Here is a 24,813-nt window from a genome sequence, read left to right as displayed (position 1 = left end):
GTAAGAGGACTCGGCAAACATCAGGTGCCTGGTAAGTCGATTCTGCCCTAGGAACTCCTGGCTTCAGGCACTCTGAGACCTGACTTGGCCTTCAAGGCATGCCGTGGTCTATCTGGACGGCTCGCAGGACCCCATGTCCCTTCTTGTTTCATCCTTGTCTGATGGCCTCTCCTGGTACCTGTGCTTCACCAGGCAGGGCCCCGCCCTGTGGCCTCATTCTGGTTACAGAGCTCATTGTGCAGGTCTTGTGTTTTCTGTTGCCACAGGGCAGCCCGTGTGTGTGTGTGTGTGTGTGTGTGTGTGTGTGTGTGTGAGCAGCTTTGCCCTTTGTCTGTTGGAACCCAGAATTACTCTGGTAACAGTGCACAGAACTGGGGTCTAAGTGAAAGAGGAGGTGGAGAGATTCTAAGAGTCAACCAGAGGTGACTGATGACTCCACAGGACTGTCCTGCAGACACAACAGGACTGATGGACGCATGGACACACAGAGACTGCTTACAAAGTTCAAGCTAGATGGGGTCCCAGTACTGAGAGAGCCAGTGGCCACAGGTCCCTAATCAAGAAGCTGTCTGCAATTGATACTGGAAAAGGGAAATCAGTTTTTCCCAGTGGAGCGTTACTGGGTATATCAACCACACCCCAGGGCAGGATGTACACAGGATTGTTTTTTTTAATTTTGTTTCTTATTTTTGTTTTATTTTGGCAATTTTACTTCATTTGTTTTATTTTGGTTTTGTTTTGTGCTTTTGTTTTGCTTTGCTTTGTTTTGAGAGAGAGAGAGAATATAAAGATGGGTGGGTAGGATCTGGGAGGAGCTAAGAGGGAAAACATCCACATGGACCGTGTGAAAAAGATTGTAAAGGGAAAGAGAGGTGTTTGTTGACTGACTGGATGAAGTTGATCCCCCAGCTCTTGCGGTGTCCCTGGGTTCTCATCTGCCTGTGCCCTGTCCACAGGCAGGCAGCGCTTGGCCCTGTGCCCACACATAGCAGCCAACAAATGTAAGTGATATGGTTGTTGTTCCTATGATTACCGGTGACACTTGGGACTCTGATACAGTGTGCTGACCAGGGCATCTCTATCAGCCCCGAAGAGGAGCTCTGGGGAGGTTGGGGAGCTTCACATTCAGGCCCCGGTCAGCATCGCATTGGAAAGAGTATGGCAAACTGCCAGTGGCCTTGGGATGAGCCATAGCCCCACCCCCAAGGGCCTACCACACTGCCCCCAAGCCATGTGTACACTTCTCTTTGCAAATTGACTTGGCAGTAGGCATGCTGGAATGAGGCCGTGCCTGGCTCTCCTGCTGCGCTGGACTCCTTCCGAATGAAAGACAAATGTATTTTAATTTGTTCCAACTTGACATGGAGCCCCCCAGCCCTCCCCCTTGAGAAACTGGGTCACTAAGCAGAGAATTCTATAGCTGGCACCAGCTTACATTCTTGCTCACGGAACAGCCTTCGCTCCTTTTGCAACACAGGGAAGGTTCTGGTGCTGTCTCGCTGGATGTGTGGGCATGAACACAGAGAGGTCTAGAAATGTCGGGTATTGCTGAACAGACCAGACCGTGCTGAGTGGGCTCAGAAGTCTTCCATCGCTCTTCTAGAGAAGGTGCTGGGAGGGCCCAGCGAAGGAAAGGCGCTGCCTCTGGGCCACACAGCAGCAGCTACTGACGCACTGAACATTAGGGAGACTGCCTGTCATGTGGCATTTCCCCAGGCTTTACTCAGCAGAGGCCTCCCGTACCTATAAAATGAAGGGAGCACAAGGTTTATAGAATGGGGACGTTGTGTCCAGATGCCACAGGTTTTTCTGGTAGGTTTTTGGTACTGCAGGTCTGAGATGCCAGGAGCACTCAAGGCCAAGACCTGGACTACTCGGCCTCCTTGGGTAGTGGACATTTGGGTTCCTCTGAGTCAGTGTGTGCCAACTCTGCAGATGATGGCAAAGGTTGGCCATCATGTGACGCTGTCCTTTGGTGATCCTGAGTCTGATCACATAGACACCTTGGACTCCATACTCTGGGCAAGTCACTGATAGGACCACGACTTCATGTCAGCTTCAGTTTCTCCATGTGGAAGTTGAAGCAATGATAACCTGATTGTGTGGGACTCACATGAATGGGGACACGTGGAAAAGAAACATGTCTGGCTATCAAATCCATCTGCATGTGAGGAAGGACAGACAGACATGTGTGGGCTCCAGTGGTGGACTGAGATCACAGAAGGTGATACTGAGTGGCCTGAAGCTGGGCATTGCTTGGCATTTGTGTTGTTGGGTTTTCCCAGAGGGAGAGGGAATAGGGCCTCAGAAGGACAGGGGTGTCATTCAGGTAGGGACACTTCCTGCTCTGGGTTCTTCACTTCTGGATGCTGTGGGATGCCCCCCCTCCCCCCAGGCTGTGGTTGGGTTGGAATTGGAGATTGTGCAGCTGGAAACAGCTCAAACCTCAATTTCTATTTCTGATGAGATTTCCCTGGCCAGCACCTTAATGAAGCCAGGGCTGCTGGGGCTTCTGGGAAGTGCACATGGGCTTAATTACTCCTGTCTTGCTCTGCTTGGCAAATAGTCCACCTCCCTGGGCTTCCTGGTCTCACACCTCCAACCTTGGATCTAAGCCCAGGTCCTGCCCTGTCCCTGTCTTCCTCTTCATCCACTGTCCCTCCATTTGTGTGCCAAGCACATAATCTATGTCTATCCAGCTATCTAACCCTGCATCATCCTCTGTCTATCCATCCATTCACGCCACCTGGGTGCTCGTCCACTCAGCTCCATTCATGGGTGTACCCATCCATATGGTCTATTGTCCACTCATCTGCTATCCACATATTTAGCAATCCATTTACCCATTCATCTATTCATCCACCACCCATTCATCATCCATGTACTCATTTATTCATCCATCTGTCCATCCATCTACTCATCCATCCATCTATGCATGCATCCATGCATGCATGCATCCATCCATCCACTTGTTTATCCTTCCTTTCACCCACCACTTACCCATCCTTTATCTATCCATCTATCATCCATCCTTCTACTTATCTATCTACCAACCCAATACATGTATTCATCCATCCATCTATCCATCTATCAATCTGCTCATCCATCCATGCTCCCATCCACCCACTTGCTACCCATCTAGCCATTCGCATATATATCCATCCACAAACTATTCATTTAGTCATCCATCCATCCATCCATCCACCCATGTAACCTGCAACTTGTCCACCATTATCCATCCATCTATCCACAGATCTATCTACCTTGTCACTGACACGTCCACTTATCTATCTATCTACTTATCTGTCCTTCCATCCATGCATCCATCCATGCATCCATGCATCCATCCTCTTATTTTAGAAACACTTTTCTAAGACTGGCTGGTTGGGAAAAGACCCTAAGGGGTAAGAGCCCTGGGGCTTCAGCTCTCCCATAGGGACAGTCTGCGGAGTGAAAATGGCTAGGGCCATCCATGTGAGGAAGGATGGACAGAGGGCAGGTCAGGGAGTTGGGAATCAGTGGGACTGTGCCGAGTGTAAGTTTGAACGTAATCTTCCCAGAGGCCAGGGTGGCACGGAGAGGCTGGAGGCTCATCTCCTGTGCCAAACCCGTTCTCCCAAGGCATCTCCTGATCTGGTGCGGAGGAGATAGCACCAGGAGAAGTCTGTGTCTGCCGCCCACGTGGGGGTGGTGCCACCAGCCTTCCCACGAGCCATCTGCCTCGTCCTTTCCTTCCCCAAGCTTGCTGCAGCCCACAGGCTGCCTGGCTCCTGGCACAGTTGCCAGCTGCACATGTGGGCCTGGATTCCTGCCCCATGCTGTGCCCAGCACTTGCTCTCATGGACTGGTAGGGATGGGGTCTGCACGGCCATTGTGACACTCCCAAGGCAGAGAGCCCTACAGTTACAGGTGCTTCTATGTTCAGTACAGTGCTCAGTTCTTGGGACTGTTTTGGAGATGGCAATTTCGGGGCTCATTGCTGCTTCTGGGAAGTGGAAACTGAGTCCCAGCAGTGGCCACTCCAATGTGGCTCAGATTTGTGGGCAAGGGAAGGGCTGAGATGGTACCTGCAGCAGGTTAGCTTCAGCCGCGTCCTGCAGGGAACCCGGGAGGGCAAGGGCTGCACATAGCGGAAAGTGCTGGCCACACATGGGTGTGGCTGCAGCTTGTGTAGTGTAGTATCCAGGGGGTCTCAGAGGGGGCTACAGGGTGAAGCGACAGTGACCCGTGCACCCTCCCTTTCTTTCTTCTGCAGAATGTTCTGTGTGTTCTCAAGCTTGCCCTTTGGAGTGCCCTTGCTCCTTTGCTGTAGCCTATGGCTTGCCCTGCCAACTTCTCTGGAGCTCAACTCTGTTTGGCCTTGACTGGAGGCAGCTTTGGGACTGCCTCACATAGCAAAGCTGCCATTCTGGGGACCTGCCCTCAGCTCACCTGGTGACTTTAGCACATTCCACATTTTTCTGGAACCCCATGTGTAGCAAATGTGGATAGAAGGTTATCGCAGAGAACGTGGGCTCCAGAGCTCACTACCCTGATGTTCTCCAGTGAGCCACCACTGTGCTGATGCTGGAGGTGGGCTTGGATTCACAGTGACTCAGGCCTGGCCTCACCAAGCTGGTCCCCTACTTTGCTCTTGTCACAGGGGCTGCAGGGACCTGATTTCTTCCTCTAGGGATGGACTGGAGGATGGCATCCTCCTGGTAGAATGCAGTTCTCACCAGCTGAGTGGGAGGAGCCAGCCTGGGGCCGGCCCTCCCTCCCTCCCTCCCTCCCTCCCCGCTTACTCTAGGCTGATTTAGGGTGGAAGTGCCTTAATGCCTCTGAACCCTCACTTCCTTTATTCCCTTCTCTGAGTGTTTTCCTGGGCAGAACATCTCCTCACAGCCATCTTTGGTCATATTTATTTTATTCTATAGCTTTGATCTATAAAGTGCCCAAAAAACCCTTTCTCAGAAGGTGCTGGCTTCTGCCTTCTCATTAATAGTGAAATTTGGTGTTTAGACATTTCAAGATACACTTTTTTTTTTTTTTAAATCAAGGAGTCCCATGGGTTGCATGTTAGCAGCTTGTCTCTATTGGGGTCATGGTCACTGAGAGGACCATGGGAAGTAGGCTGGGGAGAAATGGCCTGGCCCTGTGACCATAATAGCTTATGGCACTCTGCAGATACTGGCCTGCTGGGGAGGTGGGGAAGACTGACGTTGTGAATGCTTGTATAGACCCACCCTGGACAAACGTATTACATTGCTGGCTGTTGAGATGGCTCAGCAGGTATAGTGGTTTGAATAGGTTTGGTCCCCATAGACTCAAGTGTTTGACTGCTTGGCCCAGAGGGAGTGATACTATTAGAAGGTGTGTCCTTGTTGGAATAGGTGTGTCCTTGTTGGAGGAAATTTGTCATCATGGGATTGGGCTTTGAGGTCCTATGCTCAAGCTCCACCCAGTACATGAGTGCTCCTCCACTCAGTGTGGGAGTGCTCCTCCACTCAGTGTGGGAGTGCTCCTCCTGTCAGTGTGGGAGTGCTCCTCCACTCAGTACAAGAGCGCTCCTCCTCTCAGTACAAGAGCACTCCTCCTCTCAGTGTGGGAGTGCTCCTCCTCTCAGTGTGGGAGTGCTCCTCCTCTCAGTGTGGGGGTGCTCCTCCTCCTGGCTGCCTGCTGAGGACAGTCTCTCCTGGTTACCTTTGGATCAAGATGTAGAACTCTTGGCTCCTCCAGCACCATGTCTGCCTGCATGCTGCCATGCTTCCTGCCACGTTGATAACGGACTGAACCTCTGAAACTGTGAGCCAGCCCCAATTAAATGTTGTCCTTTTTAAAACTTGCCTTGGTCATTCACAGCAAAGAAAAACCCTAACTAAGACAACAGGTAAGGGCAGCCGAAACTGATGATTTGAGTTTGACTCCTGGGCATCTTAGTTAAGTTTCTTTAGCTGAAAAGACCATGACTGAAAGCAATTCTGGGAGAAAAGTGTTTATCTCATTTTACAGCTTATAGTCAACCACAAAGTGAAATCAGGGCAGGAACTGAAGCAGAGGGCATGGGGAAGCGCTGCTTATTGTCTGTCTGTCTGTGGCTTACTCAGTCTGCTTTTCTATACAATGCAGAGCCTTATCCACCACCACCTGCCCAGCAGTGACATCGCCTACAGTGGGCTGGACCACCCTACATCAACCATTAATCAAGAAAATTCCCCACAGGCTTGCCTACAGGCTGATCCGATAGAGGCATTTTTAAATTGAGGCTATCTTTTCTCAGAGGAACCTAGATTGTGTCAAACTGATTAAAAACAAACAAACAAACAAACAAACCCAAAAGAACAAAATACAAACCAAAACAAAAAACCTAGCAGCATAGTGGGACCCACATGGTGGAAGGAGAGAATTGATTCCTACAGGTTGTCCTCTGACCTCCACATAAGTGTTGTGGCCTGCTTGAGCGCGAACGTCTCTCTCTCTCTCTCTCTCTCTCTCTCTCTCTCTCTCTCTCTCTCTCTCACACACACACACACACACACACACACACACACACACACACACACACACACACACACACACACACACAACTACCAACTTTTTAAAAAAAGACTGATATGGTACAGTTTCCCTCTCTGTATTGCAGGTAAGGACAGTGCTGGCTGGGGCGGGGATCCTGGCAGAGGCTCCGAGTGGAACACTTAAGTGCCCCAGAGCCTCCCAGGCTGTGACCGGGACAATAGAACCCACTTGAAGAAGCCAAAGTCTAGAGTTGAGTTCAGTTACTATTACTCCCAAACTGTGCTCCTGTCCCGAATCTGTCCCTCTGTTCCCTCCTGACGCAGGTCTCACCAGAATCATGTTCACCCCACACTCTGAGCCCCGAGGGTTCCTCCAGCACCAGGCTGGTGATTGACGCCCCTTCCCTTCCACCTTGGCTTTTTACAGTCTTGCTAGAGCTTGTCTGAATCTCCAAGAGATGAAATATGGGCCGGGGCTGTTGCTGTGGCAACCATTCATCATTTATGGATGGTCAGAGAGCCCACTTGCTCTTACATCCAAGAGCGATTTGCTGATTTCTCTCTGCTCCTCATGGGCTCGGGGTGTAGAAGGTCAGGGGCCAGCAGAGGTCTCCTGACCCTGCATAGCATCCTTTATTGTTCTTCAGGACACCCAAAGTCATCTTTTCTGCTTCCTTTCCAAGTGCTTAGTCATATGCTCAAAGCAGACCGATGCTGACCTGCCACTGACCTCCTCTCCCCATTTCCCAGGTCCTGCATGCCCCATTCCTCCATACAGGTTGACCTGCAAGTCTGCATGTGTTCCTGACTTGTGTGGTGTCTCTGTGGAAAACTTCTCAGCAGACACTGGAAAAGGTTGCTGTAGCTGGCGGTTACTACAGCAGGCAGAACTGCACTGAGCTTGTTAGAGTGAGCTCTGCCTGAGGATATTTATAACCAACGTGTGCTCTTAAGGTAAAATACCAGTGACTTGAAGCCTAGCGAACTAACCTCCCTTTTTATGATGTGCAGGGGATGGGAGCCAGGGCCTTGTGTGTGCTATGGATGCATCTACCAACCGAGCTATACTTCTGACACCTTCTAACCCTTCGGACCTCACACATCAGTGCATATAACTCACTGTAAATTGATTAGCCAGTGCCTTATTCACCTTCCATCTCTCCACGGGAAACTGTCCCTTGTTGAACCCTCATACTCCAACCTCCCACACTTTCGGGATCCCCCATTCCAAAGCCTTCTGTCTCCACAGTGCTTATGACTGTAGGGGCCATGAGTGAATGCTGTGTGTTCATTGTTTGGGGACCAGCCTGTGGCCTAGTACTTAGCCTCAGCTTTGGCCACACTGTAACTCGAGTAGGGGCTCAGCACTGAAGGGCCTGTGGCTCAGATGTGGCTGCAGAGTGTAAGAAACACAGATCCCCACACCATAATAAGAGCACTGGAGCCTCAGAACAGCGGGAGCAAGGCAGCTTGTTGTGTGACTTTGCAAAGCCTGATGCCACCCCAGAATGACAGGGCTGTCTGAGCACTGAGAACAGGTTCATGGGCTTAGACAAGGGTCCCCTCCTCACTTTCTCATGATTGGGTAATCAAGAAGGCACAGTCTTATATGTAACCCATGTCTCATCTTTCCCTCCATCACTTACACTTGCTTTTTGACAAAACCTGTGCATAAATTCATCTTTGCATTTTAATTTTTTAATAAAAAATTAAAAATATATGTGTATGTTTTGCCTGTGTGAATGTCTGTGTCCCTAGAATTGGGCATCCAATAGATGTCAGCCTCTATGTGGGTGCTAGGATCGGAACCCAGGACCTCTGCAAGAGCCACAAGTGCCCTTACCATCTGAGCCATCACTCAAGTCCTCATCTCTAAATTTTACATCCTGTTTATTCCATCTTAATTAAAACAATTTTTTTTTTATTTGTCTTTGGAGACTGGGTTTCACTCTGCAGCTCTGGCTGGCCTGGAATTATGTAGACTGTGCTGGCCCTGGTCTGCCTTACTCTGCCCCCCAAGAGGCTCTTCTGTTTATTTTACAGCTCATCAGATGCACGGCCTTGTCCTGTCTGCAGACAACTAGACAAGCTGGCTGCTATTCGTGGTTTTCTACTATGAACCCATAGTTTTGCGTTGGGCTGGGTAGACTAGCAGCACTGGGGAGGGAGCACCCATAGTTTTGGGTTGGGCTGGGCAGACTAGCAGCACTGGGGAGGGAGCACCCATAGTTTTGGGTTGGGCTGGGTAGACTAGCAGCACTGGGGAGGGAGCACCCATAGTTTTGGGTTGGGCTCCAGGGTTTCCTGCTTATCTACAACAGGACCTGAGCAGACTCAAGGACTTTTGTTTTGAAACTGAACCACTTGATTTGTTTCTTGCACTGTGAAAGCACAAGGCTCTGGGTCCCATGCCTAGGACTGCAAAACAAATCAAAAGTAAACTCCCAACCCAAAACAAGCATGGGGTTCCTCTGGCCAATGCTCTTTCTTCTTCCCTTCACTCCCCTGCCCATCCCCTCCTCTCCCCTCCTTTCTCTTTCTCTTCCCTTCTAATCCTTTCTCCACATGCCTTTGCATAAACACATAGACAGACACACAGACACAAATATACATAGACAAAAACACAGATAGACACAGACACTCAGACACAGGCACATACAGAAACAGACTGACAGACAGACAGACATAGACACACAGACAAAGACACACAGATATACACACATGCACACATGCACACAGACAGGCATACATACAGATACACACATACACAGACAAAACCACAGACACAGGCACGCACGCGCGTGCACACACACACACACACACACATACACACACAGATATACATAGACAGACTGACTCACAGACACAGACACACAGACAAACACAGACAGACATAAGTACACACAGACAGACACAGACACACACATAGACATATAGACACACACACAGACACAGACACAGACACACACCCACACATACACACCAAGAAGCCCTAACATTCTTTTCTTTTTAACTATTCTTTTTTTTTTAAAGGATTTATTATATTTATATGAGCACCCTGTAGCTGTTTGCAGACACACCAGAAGAGGGCATTTGATCTCAGTACAGATGGTTATGAGCCACTATGTGGTTGCTGGGAATTGAACTCAGGACCTTTGGAAGAGCAGTCAGTGCTCTTAACCTCTGAGCCATCTCTCCAGCCCTGAAGCCTAGCATCCTTATAAAAGCTACTCTACATATATTGAGATCACCTACTCTACTGGCTTGTAGCTTCCCTCTGGAGGACTAAGCTGCACGGCGGTGCCTGGGAAGCAGAGAATAGCCCTGAAACACTCCCGGCCTGCAGGCACCTTGCTTGTGGCCCTGCAGTTGCAGAGCTCTGAGAAACTTCTGTTTGGCGAAGCGCCCAGCCTTGAGTGTTTCCTCAGAGCAGCACATGGAGAGAAGCTCTTCCTCCTCAAACATCAGGCAGAGCTTGGGGAGTCCTGTGGAAGAGGGGGGATAGAAGTGGGCAAGCCGGAGGGGTCAAGAACACCACACAAAGACCTGTAGAGTCACCATGGGGCCTCACAGAGCCTGGGCCACCAACCAGGGAGCATGCAGGAGCTGGACTTAGACCCCCTACACATTTGTAGCAAATGTGCAGCTTGGTCTTCATGTGGTTTCCCCTAACAAGTGTCGGTCTCAGTCTCTGTTCCCCACCATTGGGACATTTCACCCTGCCTGGACTGCTGAGGTGGGCCTCAGTGGAAGAGGATATGCCTAGACCTGCTGGGGTTTGATGTCCCAGGATGGTACCCAAGAGGGGCTCCCCTCCTCTGAGAAGAAGGGGAGGAGGCAATGGGGGAGGAATTTGTAAGGGACTAGGAAGAGAGGAGGGAGAGGGCTATGATTGGAATGTAAACCCTTCTTTGTAACTGCCTTGATTGACAGTGTGACTGGGGCAGACCTGGAGCTTTTGGAGCATCTTAGAAGACCAGCTCTGCAAGGAACCCCAGTTGAAGCTCATGATGGGGTGAGGGGGTTGAGGCTTACAGTACATGAGCAGATGGCCTAGGGCAGTGTTAGCTCTTCAGCTCCTGCTGTAATGGGCTATGAAGATGCTGGGGCCACCTGGACAGTCCCAGATGCAGCTGGCAGCATATTGGCTGGGTCACATGGAGGGGTGGCAGGCACTCTGAGGCCTTAGTAGCTGCATGGCTCCAGTGGGAGGGAAAGATCTCTTTGAAGAGGCCTCTGCATGGAGCTACCTGGACTGGGATGTGTGCATCCTGCTCCTGGGCTGGGATGTGTGCACTCTGCCCCTGAGCTGGGAGGGCCTTTTTAGCAGAACTGTTCTCGTTTCCTTCCCTGTTGTGGGGGTGAAACACCCTGACAGAAACATCTTTAAGAGAGAAAAGACTTATGCATCTCACAATTCCAGGTTTCAGTTCACCACTGAGGGGAAGTCAAGGCTGTAATTGGAGGCAGGTAGTCACATCCACAGCTAAAAGTACATAGAATAAGTCCATGCTTGTTATTGCTCAGCCTCATATCTACACTTTTATGTCCAGGATCCCCTACCTAGGGAATGGCACTGCCCACAGTAGGCTGGGTCTTCCCACATCAATTAACATAATCACTCACAAACCAATTTGATCTAGATAAATTGTCATTGACACTCTCTTCCCAGGCAGTTCTGGATTGTGACAAATTGACATTTAAACTAAACATCACACACACTGTTCATGACCTTGTGAGGAGAGAGGAGGGTAGGAACTTAATCCAGCTGTAGATTGCAGAGGGTGCTCTCAATGAGGTTAGGATTAGGTTAAAGTCATCAGAATAGAGCCCATAGGTCAGTCCTGGAACAAAAGAGACGTGTGCACAGCCTCTCCACTCCTTGCCATGAGATATCTGTGAGGCCTGGGTACTCCACCAGCAAGAGACCATCACCAGAGAGACCGCAAGATCCAGGAGCTAAAGTGTGCGAAGTTGCAGGTTAGTTTTTATACTAACTGGAAGCAAGCTTGGGAACAGCTGTGTGTATGTCCAGGCCCACTGGACCTATGGCTCCTTTCTCCATGTCTGCCATTCCCTAAGGAAGGAGACCCATGGAGGCGGGGGATGCCATGGTTCATCATTGTCCCAGCAAGGAGTGTCTTTGTCTGTGGTGGCAGTGAGAAGCAACTGTTCTGTATGTCATTTGAAGTTCAGTGGCAAGCATCACAGTTGTTTGCGGTCACCCTCTGGAGCCAGTTACTGAAGCAGGGGAATCCTCAAGGTCCCCTCTAGGGCCCGAGAAGCCCAGGCCTGGATGAGACAGGCCTGTCTCCAGCTTGGCAGTACCTGACCCACTATCGTGCAGAGCATTAACTCTGGAGACCTCTCCTGCACTGCAAAAATGACTCCAGTTAAGCTCCATTAGAGCCTCGTGTTTGCATGATTAGAACGAAATCTCTGCAGACATCAAAAATGCATCAAATTACTCAACAGCCCGCATTTGGTTATAATTAAACGCGGAAGTGATGGGTAAAGAGAGGCCGGCTATGTCAGCTCTGCGGCTGGGCTGATGACAGTAACAGGAGACGCCGAAGACCTGGCCCCACGGTGGTACCCCGTATCTCTGTGACAACCAAGAGAGAGCATTCCTGGGTTGGTGATCTGGAAGAGAGTAAGGAAGACGATTCACAGGTAGACGTGAGCTGCTGGGCTGGAAGCCAACTTGGTTAGCACAGGGCAGGTATGGTAGGTGTTGTGTCCACTGCTTGGGTTTCCATGTAAGAGAAGCCTGTATTCATAGTACGGTAGCAAACAATATCTCTCAGTCTGATTCTATTAAGACCTGCCCTTGACCAAAGAGAACATCCTAGGCCAATCTTATGCATCTTCTGAGGGTATCAGGACCTGCAACTTGATGATATGGGGTTTCTAGTGTTATGGGTCCTGACCCCTATTTGGGACAAGGCTGAGCACGAGGATGCATGCTCCAGGCAGCCCAGCCTCTCTCCCTGCCTAGTCTCTTTCGCCCCCTACAGGGTTTTGTGAGATAGTGGATGAAGTTCTGAGAATATAAGCAATATTGACATTAGCAGAATTGTGCCAAGGACCCAATGCCTTAGACTCATGGGGATGGCAAAGCCTTTCCCTGATCTAAGTATGAACAATGTGCAGAACTATAAGCTTCCCGCCCTGGGATTTCCTGCTTCTGTGTAGACACCTCTCTCCTGTTCTTGCTATAGATAATAAACATGCTGAGTAATAAACACCAGAGAGAATGGCCCACCCAATCCCAGCTTCTCTGTTCTTCTTCTTGTCTGTTACTTCTTCATTCCACATCACCCCAGTCAGGTCAGCACAGTATTGATCATCACAGAGGCTCCTGGGAGACCTCTTCATTCCCTATCTCCACATCAGAGACACTTTCAGAAGACCGTTGCCATGGGATACCAAGCCACCAAGAGTTTTCCATAGGGATAAGCCCCAAATAGCTTCAAGAGGTATCTGGGGAACTTGGGTGCAAGACCCGGATTTGAATCCCCACATGGGACCCTATGTCCTAAATTTTCCTGAAGCTGGTAGTGGAACTGAAGCTGCCCATGAACCCCCCATCCTCATTGCTGGATTAATTCTGACCAAATACGGTAATAGAATTTGTCTGGACACTCCATGGTGGCTTATTTCCTGCATCTCTTTATGGGGGGTCTTGTAAATTCTGATTTAATCCCCATCCATGATGTGAGGGTGAGCAGCATGTTTTGGGGACATATGTGCAAGAGGTGCTGAGGGTTGGAGCTTTGGTCCCATGGTTCTAGAGTCCCTGAGTCTGAGTCTCAGCTCAGTTACTCAGCAGGTATGCTGTGCCAAGTGACTTGCTTTGCTGTCTCGGTTTCCTGGGTTGAAACGATGGCATGGTTCCTGTGACTGGTAGGGCAAAGATTGAAAAGACGATGCAGGTCATGCACACACACATGCATAGTGTGGGGAATGGGGCTGGCACATGCAAGTCCGCCATCAAGGTGGCAGTACCATTTCTGCTGGTGAGTTCAGATTCTAGTCCTGCCCTTCAGTCAGGGGGATGGAGACAGCCTTCAAAGCAGCCTGTACCAAACCCAGAGTTGTCACAGTCACTCAGATTCAGCAGCTAAGGTCCAGAATCAAGGTAGAGGCTGGACTGTGCCCGGGGTGGTGGGAGCAGCGGGGGTGGCATGGGTGGCAGGAGGAGCGGGTGGGGTGATTAGTGTCTTTGCTGCTTTTTCTGGCTCCGGCTGGCCCCAGTGTCCCTTCCTCCTAGTTCCATCCTTGCATGGCTTTCTTTTCTTTGGTGTTGAATGTCCTTCTCGTCGACTGCTCAGCACACAGTTACTACACAGTTCCTACTGTCTAGCCCAAGGTGAGCACCTTGGCTCAATGCCCCTCATACCAGTTAAGATTCCTTTCATAGGAGGTCACATTCACAGGTGCCAGGGATTGGGGTGTGACAGCCTTGGGGTCTGTCTTCCAGCTGAATACAGGACCCCTGGTTTGGATTGGTCTAACCTCCACCTCAGACAGATGGGGACACAGTCTGCAGATTACGTTTGATCTGTATAGAGGCCCCTCACCTGGACATACAACTTTAGAAGCTCCCTGGAGGGCTATAGGCTTGCAGGCCTTGGGTTTTCTCACTGCTGGGGATGGACAGAGGGTACAAAGCTGTAGTCTCTACTACCTGGGAGAGAAGGAAGCCAGTCGCCTGCTTAAGAGGGTTGTCGTTAGGTGAGGGTGGTACATCCCAGAACCTTCAGAGATCCTACCCCTTCACATCCTGAAAAGGTTGTGCCCATAAGAGACATAAATCTCCCATGTGGTCACTAAGGGCCACTTGCGTCTGCTGGCCTCTAGTCAGTCCACTTACAGGCTCCTCTGTGAGAGGAGAGCTGCCAGGAAAGCCACCACGGTAAACTGGAGTGGGCTGGCCTGCTGCTGCTTGTTTTCAGGGCTAAATTCTGTACCTCAGGATCTGTCTGCTCCAAGATGAGCAGATCCTTACCTACACCAGCTTTTGTTGTGCAAACCTTGCCCACCAAGTAGTCTGTGATTGGATAATAAAGATGCCTGTAGCTGGGCAGAAGAGAAGTAGGCGGGGCTGCAGTTCCAGGGCTTGGGATCTGAGGCAAGGGACCATGAGAGAGAAGGAAGAAGTCTCCATGGGTAGGTGAATTGTGAGCGCATAGCCACCAGGGCCAGCCTAGTGGAGTAGGAGCATCCCAGGCAGAACATGTCAAGTGATATCTTGGAGTTGTTGACAGACAAATCAGCACAGAGGGTTGATATCTGCCCAGCTCTAGTGCTTTCAAGGCTTATTATAAATATAAAGGTTTGTGTCTTTTATTTGGGAACTGAATGATCTAAGGTGGGGTAGAAACCCCTGGATAATATTTACAGCAACAATAAGCCATCATAGGGTAATCTCAGAGGTTGTGGGTCCACGCGGCATGCTCACTCCCGGTTCCCATTGCCGCTGTCTCCCCTTGCCCAGCTCACTACGGCTGGATCTCCATGGCTCTGGAGCATTCAGGGAGTGTTTGCTCACGGCTAAAGACCTAGCCTCTGTTGTTGGAGAAACAAGCTGGTCCTCCTGACACATCCCAGCCACTGTGCTCCGTGTAAGGGCGAAGGAGCCTGGTACTCTGAAGTGAGAGGAGATTAGGTGCTTCAGGCCCAGTGTTGTGGCCCAGACTTGGTAATGCGTGAGATATGTTACAGACCCTGGGGGTCCACACAGAGTGAGTGTACCATTTGGGACCCCTGGGTCTATTTACAGCTGGCTATTCATTACCTGTCTCGTGCCAAGACTATCTCCACCACCCCAGCTTGTCTCTCTAGGCAGCAGAGGGCTGGGCCTTTACCAGTGAGCAAATCCACCTTGCGTGCTCTACAGCCAAGGAGATCCAGCCTGCAGTGGGCTGTGTGTGGGGAGATGTCAGCAGTGGGAACGGGAAGTGAGAATGCCGCGTGGAACCGCAACCTCTGAGATTACCCCATGATGATTTATTGCGGTTGCTTTCCCGGCAGCTCCCATCCTCGCAGAGTATCCTGTAAGTGGGTAAACAGGAAGGAGATTTAATTAGGAAGTGGAGCGGGGGAGTGGTGATTAGCGGGCGGATCCTCCGATGCCCTGTGTAACATGCAGTTAATTACACAGACTGCAGGGGAATTAATGTCGGGCAATGCTAATGGTTTTTTTTTGGGGGGAAGAATAATTTTATTTACACAACAGAGATGCAAGAATTATTGAAATGAGAAAAATGGAAGCAGCATAGGATTTAGGACTGGCACTTCCTAGGCCAGGAGGACTTTGCCATCTTTGATGCTAGTGACAAAGAGAACCCAGGAGACCCCTCAGCCCTGTGTCACCTGACTGGCAGGAAGTTAGGGAGTCCAGGTAGTTCATAGGCTGCTGGCCCAGGATCTGCCTGGTTTGCTTTCCCACCTCTATCTACTGCCAGGGTGTGTGGGGGTATCTGAAGGGCCACACCCTGCAGGGTACTGGGGAGACATGACCCTCTCTTATATATAGTCTAGCCAAAGGTCTTGTGGTGGTTAATATAAATTATCAACTTGCCCACATTTAGAATCATGTGAGAGAAGGGTCTCTGGGCATGCCTGTGGAAGATTAATGTGATTTCTTTGAGCTTGGAATTGCTGCCTGTCATGGGTAGCATCATTCCCTAGTAGCCTGCTGTGGGTGGCATCATTCCCTAGTTAGTGGACAGTATAGGAGTGGAGAAACTTGGATGCATTCATTCATCACTTTCTTCTGACTGTGGGTATAGTATGATCATCTTCAAGCTTCTGCTTGCTTTGGCTTCCCCTTCATGATGGGATAGACCCCACAACTATACGTGAAAACAAACCTTTTCTTTCATAAGTTGTTTCTGCCAGAGTGTTTTATCACAGCAACAGGGAAAGAAACCAAGACAGCGCTAGAGACACAGACAAGTCTGCTTACACCAAATGATGTAGGTGGAGGACAAATCTAGGGTCTATAAGCACTAGGGGTCTTGCCCTTGTAGTGTGTGGGACAGGTAGCCCTATAGGGCAGGTAGGCCCTGTTTGCCTCTTCAGTGGGAGCTCAATTGACTTTGACCTTTTCTGGTAGAGACAGCTGGTTGAAAAGGCCAATACTGTCCTCATCTGTCTTCAGACCCGCTTCTGCTTACAGAGCTGTCCCACTGTCTCCTGATATTTGGGAGAGAGGAATCTTCTGAGCAATGGAAAAATGGAAAGTATGTGTGTCTGGAACCAGGGACTCAAACAATGGAAAGTATGTGTGTCCAGAACCAGGGGCTCAAACAGAATCAATCTGAATAGTTTCTCAAATTAGAGGTAGGGCAGGAAAGAGGGAGGAAGAAGAGATGGAGAGAGAGAGAGAGAGAGAGAGAGAGAGAGAGAGAAGGAAGAAGAGAGAGAGAGAGAGAGAGAGAGAGAGAGAGAGAGAGAGAGAGAGAACACAGAAAGGCCTTCACTTACAAAGTCTGAGCTGGTGTATGCACATGGATGTGTTAGAATGCTGCATGGGAGAGCTAGTACCCAGACTATCAAACTGTCTTGGAGTGAGGAAAGGACTCATGGGCAGGGCATGCTGGAGCTGAGGGAGTGGCTGAGGAGTCCTAGACGAGAGGCAAGCTGGGTCTCAGGGAGTCAGTACTGGTCCAAACCTGCTCCAGGAAGACCTTTCTCCAAGACCACCCAACCTCTGGCTCCCCACTGTGGCTGACGTCACAAACTGCCCACTTCCACCCTTGCTGCTTTTCATCCTTGTCTCTGCTTCTCTCTTCTCCTGGGCCATCTTTCTTCTTGGTAAAGCCTATCCTGGTGATGCTCAAGTCTCAGTCAGTCCCGCTGTCCCCACCAGTCACCCTAATCATCACATTCAGAGTTCATTGCCAGGGTACTCTGGAACCTGAAGACCAGGAACCACTGGATGAGAGAGCCATGAGGCCTAGACTGGCTTTGTAGCATAGCACATGTGCAAGGAATAGATATGTCGGTGGGCATAGTGTCATTTGCCTTTAATCCCAGCACTCTGGAGGCAGATCTCTGCAAGCCTGAGGCCAGCCTGGTCTACACAGTGAGCAGAACATCCAGAACTACATAGTAAAACCTTGTATGGTGGTATGAATAGGAATGGACAATAGACTCACATGTTTGAATGGTTGGCCTATAGAGAGTGGCACTATTAGGAGGTGTGTCCTTTTTGGAGTAGGTGTGGCCTTGAAGAAAGTGTGTCACTGTGGAGGCAGGCTTTGAGGTCTCATATATGCTCAGTGGGACAGTCCCCTGCTGTTGCCTGAGGACCAAGATGTAGAACTCTCAGCTTCTTCTCCAGCATCAGGTCTGTCTGCATGCAGCCATGTTTCCTACCATGACAAAAATAGACTAACCCTTTGAACCTGTAAGCTAGTCTCAGTTTGATGCTTTCCTTTGTAAGAGTTGTTTTGGTCATGGTGTCTCTTCACAGAAATAAAACCCTAAGACACTGTGGTGGTTTGAATATGGTTGGCCCAGGGAGTGGTATTATGAGGAGGTGTGACCTTGTTGGAGGAAGTATGTCACTGTGAGGGTAGTCTTTGAGACCCTCCTCCTAACTGCCTGGAAGACAGTTTTTTCTTGCCTGTCTTTGGATCAAGGTGTAGAACTCTTGGTTTCTTCTCCAGTACCATGTCTGCCTGGATGCTGCCATGTTTCCTACCATGATGATAATGGGCTGAACCTCTGAACTGTAAGCCAGCCCCAATTAAACGTTGTCCCTTATATGGGTTGCCTTGGTCATGGTTTCTGTCCTGTCAAGTCCTACTCGGTCCCACCCTTACCTGTGATGACCTGGATTGTCCCTTTGGATACCCTGGGAGCAGCAGGTACGCTTGTCAGAAGGAGCAGGAAGGCATATGTGGGGTTCTGAAGGGGTTCACAGAGCTGGCCCCTCACTAGGTTCTCTATCACCCTTGACATGACTCATAGCGAACTCTCTTGGGATGGATTAGACCTTCCAGACCCCAGGGGTCCAACTTTAATGTGTTCATGAGTGTAAGCAGGGTTGCATCTCCCATCCCTCCATGGAGGCAGGAGTGAGCACTGGACAGGGTAAAGGGATGGGATGGGAAGAGCATGGCAGGGTTCCACGGCAGAGGGCTAGCATCCACAAGGAGAGGAGAGGCCTTGGGGAATTAGAAGCTCATGGGCTGCAGTGCGTGCCCCACCTGCAGATTGACCTCTCTCAGGGCATCCCTCACATCTTTCCCTTCCCATTCTCCTTGTATCCAGTGGCATGGGAGCTTGGGACTAGAGTGGCCTGGGCTCTACAGGCTCAGAACTGACTGCTGTAGCCCTCCATGATCTACCCCCACTGTGACCATCTGGGTCTTAGATGTATGGCTTTCGGGGACATTTTCAGTAACAGGCTCTTTGCTCACAAGAAGCCCCCATGCTCTTGCTGTCCCACTTAGGGTCCTCTAGAAACTCTACAGTTTATAAGGGAGAAGATTTTTCCCTATCTGCACGTGGAACCTCCAGACAGGGCCATTTCATAGCTTGAAGCTAGCAAGGAGGAAGTTGGGCCTGGTGGCTATGAGCATATCAGGGAGTGTTACTGTGTGACTCAAAATTAGCCCTCACTCTAAGCCTCAGTTTCCCTCTGAGGACTGGGGATAACCCTCACGTTGGTGCCCTGGGACCTCTTTGGGTAGGGTGGTACCTTTGGCTGCATGGATGCCCCCACTCTTGGGCTGGGGGCTTCTCTAAAGGACAGACCAGCAATTAGCATGCCTTGTGAGGATGGTGTGTAATGACAGCTGATGGCCGCTGGCCGTGAGCTGCGTGTGGCTTTTTAAAAGGTCCTGGTGATCTTGTCTGGCTGCTCATTTGCAGTGTCTGTAGAGAAAGCAAATGTCAGCCTCTGCTGGTTTAGGCAGGCTGATCACAAAGCCCTAATTAGCAGTGCCTGAAATAATGAGGTTTTCCTGTGTTCTCATTACATGGAAATTACTTCTGGAAAGCAGCTTGGAAGGGCATGGAGGTGTGAGGCAGCCTTTTCTGGAGGGCACTGGTCACTAGACCAGCGGCTAAGCACTTTGCCTTGAAGGTCACAAGTGGAGAAGTCCTGGGCTGAGGGGCAGTACCCTCTTCTTGACCCTGGGGAAGACCACAGTGGGAGACTGAAGGCTGGATACAGGTAAAGGAGGCTTGAGAAGTAAAGGTTTGGGAACCAACCCCTGACATCTTTTCACCTTGCAGGGCAGTGACAGGCATTCCTAGTCATGAGAGGAAGGAAGTTAGAGGAACAGCAGCCCATACTTGCCTGCCTTAAAACGATGCTCTTTGGCAGACCACAGGATGTCTTTAAATTTTCATGGGCTCCCCTTGGTGGAGGCCTGTCGTCCACAGCCTTGAGCCAGGGCTGTGCTGTGTTCACGAGTGCTGCCCCGTGGCAAGCCTGTCTCCTTCAGTCATGAGATGAGCGATGGCTTTATGGCCAGTGGAGCCCTGCCTCTTGCTGGCTGGGATGCTGTCAGAGTGAATTCACTTTCCAATAATGCATTGTTAACATGACTATTAAATGCCTGGGACTCTTCTTTTGTCTCTAAATGGTGTTTGCCAGTGGCTGTGTGTATATCATCTGAAAGTGAGCTCTTACTGCATCTGTATGTCTCCAGTCACCAAGGCCATGCTAGGTAAGGGCCCGATTAGCTGATGGATTCCAGGGATCCATAGCAGGCATGGTGTCCAGGAGACTTCCAGGGGACCTGTTGGGCAACGAGATCTCAGGCACTGTGAAGCCCAGTGTGTTTGTGTCCTGTAGCAGAGGCTGCTATCTCCTTGGCCTGGAGCAGTTCTACACTGTACACATAGACAGATAGACAGACAGACAGACAGACAGACAGGCAGGCAGGCATATACATGGAGCAAGACTCTTCTCCATAGGAAGTATTTCGAGTCATCCCAGAGGCTCCCAGCCACATTGGAATGTCTGCCCCTACAAATCAGGATCAATCACCAGGGTTAAGCGCGCATGTGGACCCCTGCAGTCGGCAGAAGCTGGAATCCATCAGCACACATTGGCTCTCTTGGCATTCAGTGTGTAGTCCCCGAACACAGGAAAACACTCGTGAATGGCTGAAAAGCACAGGTGGATAAATGTGAATTAGTGAATTAAAATGCACAGATCTGCAATGGAGTGCCCATGTCCTTTAAGAAGAGCTGTACCAGTAAACACCTGTCAAAGTCACGGCCACATGCTCAGTGCCCAGGGCAGTGATCTACCTTGCTGCTGGGTCACCGTTGTCTCTGTTGGTCAAGCTGTTTCCTAGCAGTAAGGTTCTGCCCTGGCTTCTCAGTGTGCTGTCCTTGTTCCATGGAAGCACCCTGGGGGTGGGTGTGGTACTGAGGGAAGCAAGGAGAGCCCCCTTTTGCAGGCTGCTTGCTTGATAGCTCTCTCCTGGTCCCCAATTCCACTGGCTCTTTTCTTTTTTTCTGTATAAAAAGCTTTATTATTACTTGGTCCGAAGCTTGGGATGGCTTAAGATAGCTTCTGTACGTCTTGGAAGAGCCCTGTCCCTGGTTTTGCAATTTAAGAAGCTTGGCACCATGGAGTTTTTTCTCCATGGATTCTAGGAAGAAGTGGCCTATGCCCCCAGAGTGTCAAAATAATAGCCAGAGAGAGGTAGATAGAGGAGGCCAGACTGTGTGACTTGACCACGCATTTGACGGTAGCTTACACTTCAGGAGAATAATTCTGATGAATCTGGGCAGCCTTGGCTGATCCACACTATGGAGCTAATCACAAAAGGACCATGCCTGCTGGCCCTAGGAGCCAAAGGCGTAGAGGAGATGAGATGGTCCAGGAGGCTGTGCTTGCAGAGATGAAGGTGGTTAAAAGCTTAAGAAAGAGGGAGTCCCTGGGTCTGTTCTAGCCAAACATTGTTGGAGCGAGGGGCAGATGGCACAGCACCTCCGGAGCTCTGTGCTCCACTGCAGACTGTGGGGTCAGAGGTTTTCCAGGAGGAGAGGCCTCATTACATCTATGTCCGTGTGCATGGCATATATCATGATGCACACATGGAGCACATGGAGCTCAGGGGACAGCTGGCAGGAGCAGGTTCTCTCCTTCCACAGCGTGGGACCCAGAGGTCGTCACGTTTGCTGGTAAATGCCTTCATCGGCTGAGCCATCTTGCTGGCCCTTGTCCCTGTCCCTCTATTTTATTTTACTTTATTTTATTTTAATTTATATGTGTATGGGCGTTCTATCTGCCTGTATGCCTGTGCACTAAGTTCATGTCTGGTTCCCATGGAAGCCAGAAAAGAGTGTTGGATCCCAGGCAGTGGGACTTCAGACGGTTGTGAGCCACCATGTGGGTGCTAAGAATTGGACCCAGATTCTCTGGAAAGCAGCCAGTGCTCTTAACCTCTGGCTCATCTCTCCAGCCCTCCTTCCCCTAAAACAGCAAAACAAAACAAAACAACACAGCATCAGAAGATATTCACTGGCAGGGTTGGAGAGATGGGTTAAGAGAACATAAGAATGCCGGGCGTGGTCGCGCACGCCTTTAATCCCAGCACTCAGGAGGCAGAGGCAGGTGGATTTCTGAGTTTGAGGCCAGCCTGGTCTACAAAGTGAGATCTAGGACAGCCAGGGATACACAGAGAAACCCTGTCTTGAAAAACCAAAAAAAAAAAAAAAAAAAAAAAAAAAAAAAGCACATACTACCTTTGCAGAGAACCCAAGTTTGGTTCCCAGCATTGACAATTAATTGTAACTCTGGCTCCAGGGGGTCCAACAGTATCTATACCCACATGTACATACCCTAGTGTGCATGCGTTCATGGAGCCCTGGACTTTGTCCTTAGCACCACAATAAACAAGCAAAGGCAACCTGAGCCCTGAGAATTTTGCGTGGGATCTGAATCTACTCTCTTTCCAGAGTGATGTGAGGGTCCCTGCGTGATGGTGTTTGTTCTCTTCTGCTTCTCAAGAGGCTGCTATGAGGAGGTTGGAGGAGGTCAGCTTCTTAGTCCTCAGCAGGGCTGGGGCTGGGGGCTCTACAAGTGACATACTATCACATAGTCTTTACTCTGTCCCCATTTTCTGCAGGGCAGTTGTCTCAGTGGGGCAGACAGGCCCACCTCCTGAGCTTGTAGACTCAATGGGTCAAGTTCAGCTCCTCCCTCTAGTGGGAGTGGTTAACTCTGGGCACTGGGAAAGGAAGGGATGTGATGTGGGCAGTGAGCCTGTCTGCGGGTCTGGAGGACTTCCTGGAGGAGGAGCTATCTCAGTGCCGATTGGTAGACAGGGTGTTGGTAACGGACGGGTCTAGGTTGTACTGGAGTGCTTTCTTGGGAGACAGACCAGTAGAAACTCACTGCAGGTGCTGTCATATGTTCTAGAACACAAGGGCTATCCCATGTTCGGAAAAGTACTTTAGACTGTGCTCAGACTTGGAACCACTGGATAGTTCTATCAGAGTTTGTTGGAGCATATCTGCCATGGGCTTGGAGTGCTGGTGGGTGGTGTTCAGGGGCCCCAGGTTTGCTCTGGAGGGTGTTGTTGAGTAGTGTCTGGAGCTGTGGACAGCATTAGCCATCAGCAGATGCTGGCTGGGCTCTGGCCTCAAGTGGTCAGGACCAGAATGCCGCAGGTGTTCCCAGCGGCCACTTGGGGTGGGGAGCACCTTGACTTGCTCAGCAGCCATGTTTCAACTATGCTCGTGAGATCTGGGGGCACTGAGGGGTCAGTGAGAGCTCACTGGGTAAAAGTGCTTGCCACCAAGCCTGATCCAGGCGGGACTGGACACACAGACGAAGAACTGTCGGGGGAGAGCCTTGACAACTGGGGCAGGATAAAGCCTTATAGGATCAAGGACCAGCTTTTCAGGGTGGAGGGAGACTCGACTCCAGCAGGCTCATTAGTCAGTGCCATTCCAAGCTTAGGTGGCTGTGGGAAAGCTATGAGCTCCTGGGGGTTCTGGGAGCCTATATACCCACAGCTCCTGGGGCCTTGACTCCAGGGCCACCCTAGGGCCCTGAGCTCTAGCCTAGGCCCTTCAGTTTTATCTGGGGTCTTTCAGAGCTAAATTCACATGTGCTCTGATGTCTGTGTTTTATGTTGGAAGTCACCGTCTAACATAGGCTGTAGTTAGCTGGTGTAAGCAGTGTGGCTGTCCGTGCTGCCAGCAGCTGAGTGCTTGGCTCTATCTATTCTGAGTAGAGCTGTGCTGGAGTCCAGGGAGGTCAGACCACCAAAGCCTGCTCTCAGGTGTTATGGATGCTTCTCTGCCCTGGACCCAGCAACAGAGGATCCAGACCCCCCAATTTCTCCTCTTCCCAAGCCCTGCTCTCTTCTATTTTCTTGCAAATCACAGAGGAGACTGGAATGAAGGAGACCATGTTGCTCTCTGAGGCCTCATCTCCTCACCCAAAGTTCCTCAGGGTTTCCTCACTTTAAGACGATGTTCCAAGGGTCCAGTCTTCCACACTGGGCAAAGGGTGATGGTGCTGCCACCTGTGAGTAGTAGGGCCTAGTGCTTTGATTCATTGCAGACCGCACAGATGAGACCTCATTTGCCAGGACCCTGTGCTGTGCTGTTCTGCACATGGGGGGGGGGGATTGGTTGCGAGTCACTTCATCTTTTCAAAAAGAACACAGTGGAGAAAGCTGAAGGCAAGGGTGGATCCAGGGCCACCTCCCACCCGACCCCAGCAGCCCCAGCTTCTTGTGCCTGATAGCAGCTCTCCCCATTAGCAGAAGCCAGCAGTCTGCCCAGGAGGACTGGGTGGGGGGGGGGGGTTACAAGGTCCTTTCTGAGCTCCTTTTCCGGTGATGGCTGTGCAGCTAAAGCCAGGGACTATCTCTGGCCCTAGAGACACATGGTCAAGAGACAGTGTGTGTGTGTATGGCTCTGATGTGGGCACTGCTCACTCTCTTGCCACATGGCCGTATACACACCAAGAAGTTGCCCAAGGGGGGATTGGTGAGATGGCTCAGTGGGTAAGAGCACCTGACTGCTCTTCTGAAGGTCTGGAGTTCAAATCCCAGCAACCACATGGTGGCTCACAACCACCCATAACAAGATCTGATGCCCTCTTCTAGAGTGTCTGAAGACAGCTACAGTGTACTTACATATAATAAATAAATAAATCTTTAAAAAAAAAAAAAAAGAAGTTGCCCAAGGAAGAGTATAACTCCTGAAGCTGCTTCTATTCTTCCTAGTGACTGTCTGTCTAGGCCCTGCTTGGAAATAGGGGGTCTAGCCCCTAGCTGTAGGGGGTCTAGCCCCTAGCTGTAGGGAACATGGGGAA

This window comes from Mus pahari, chromosome 3, assembly GCF_900095145.1.
Source record: "Mus pahari chromosome 3, PAHARI_EIJ_v1.1, whole genome shotgun sequence".
In the NCBI taxonomy this organism is placed as follows: Eukaryota; Metazoa; Chordata; class Mammalia; order Rodentia; family Muridae; genus Mus; species Mus pahari.
The sequence above is the reverse complement of the archived record's forward strand: the minus strand, read 5'-3'. Positions refer to the sequence as shown.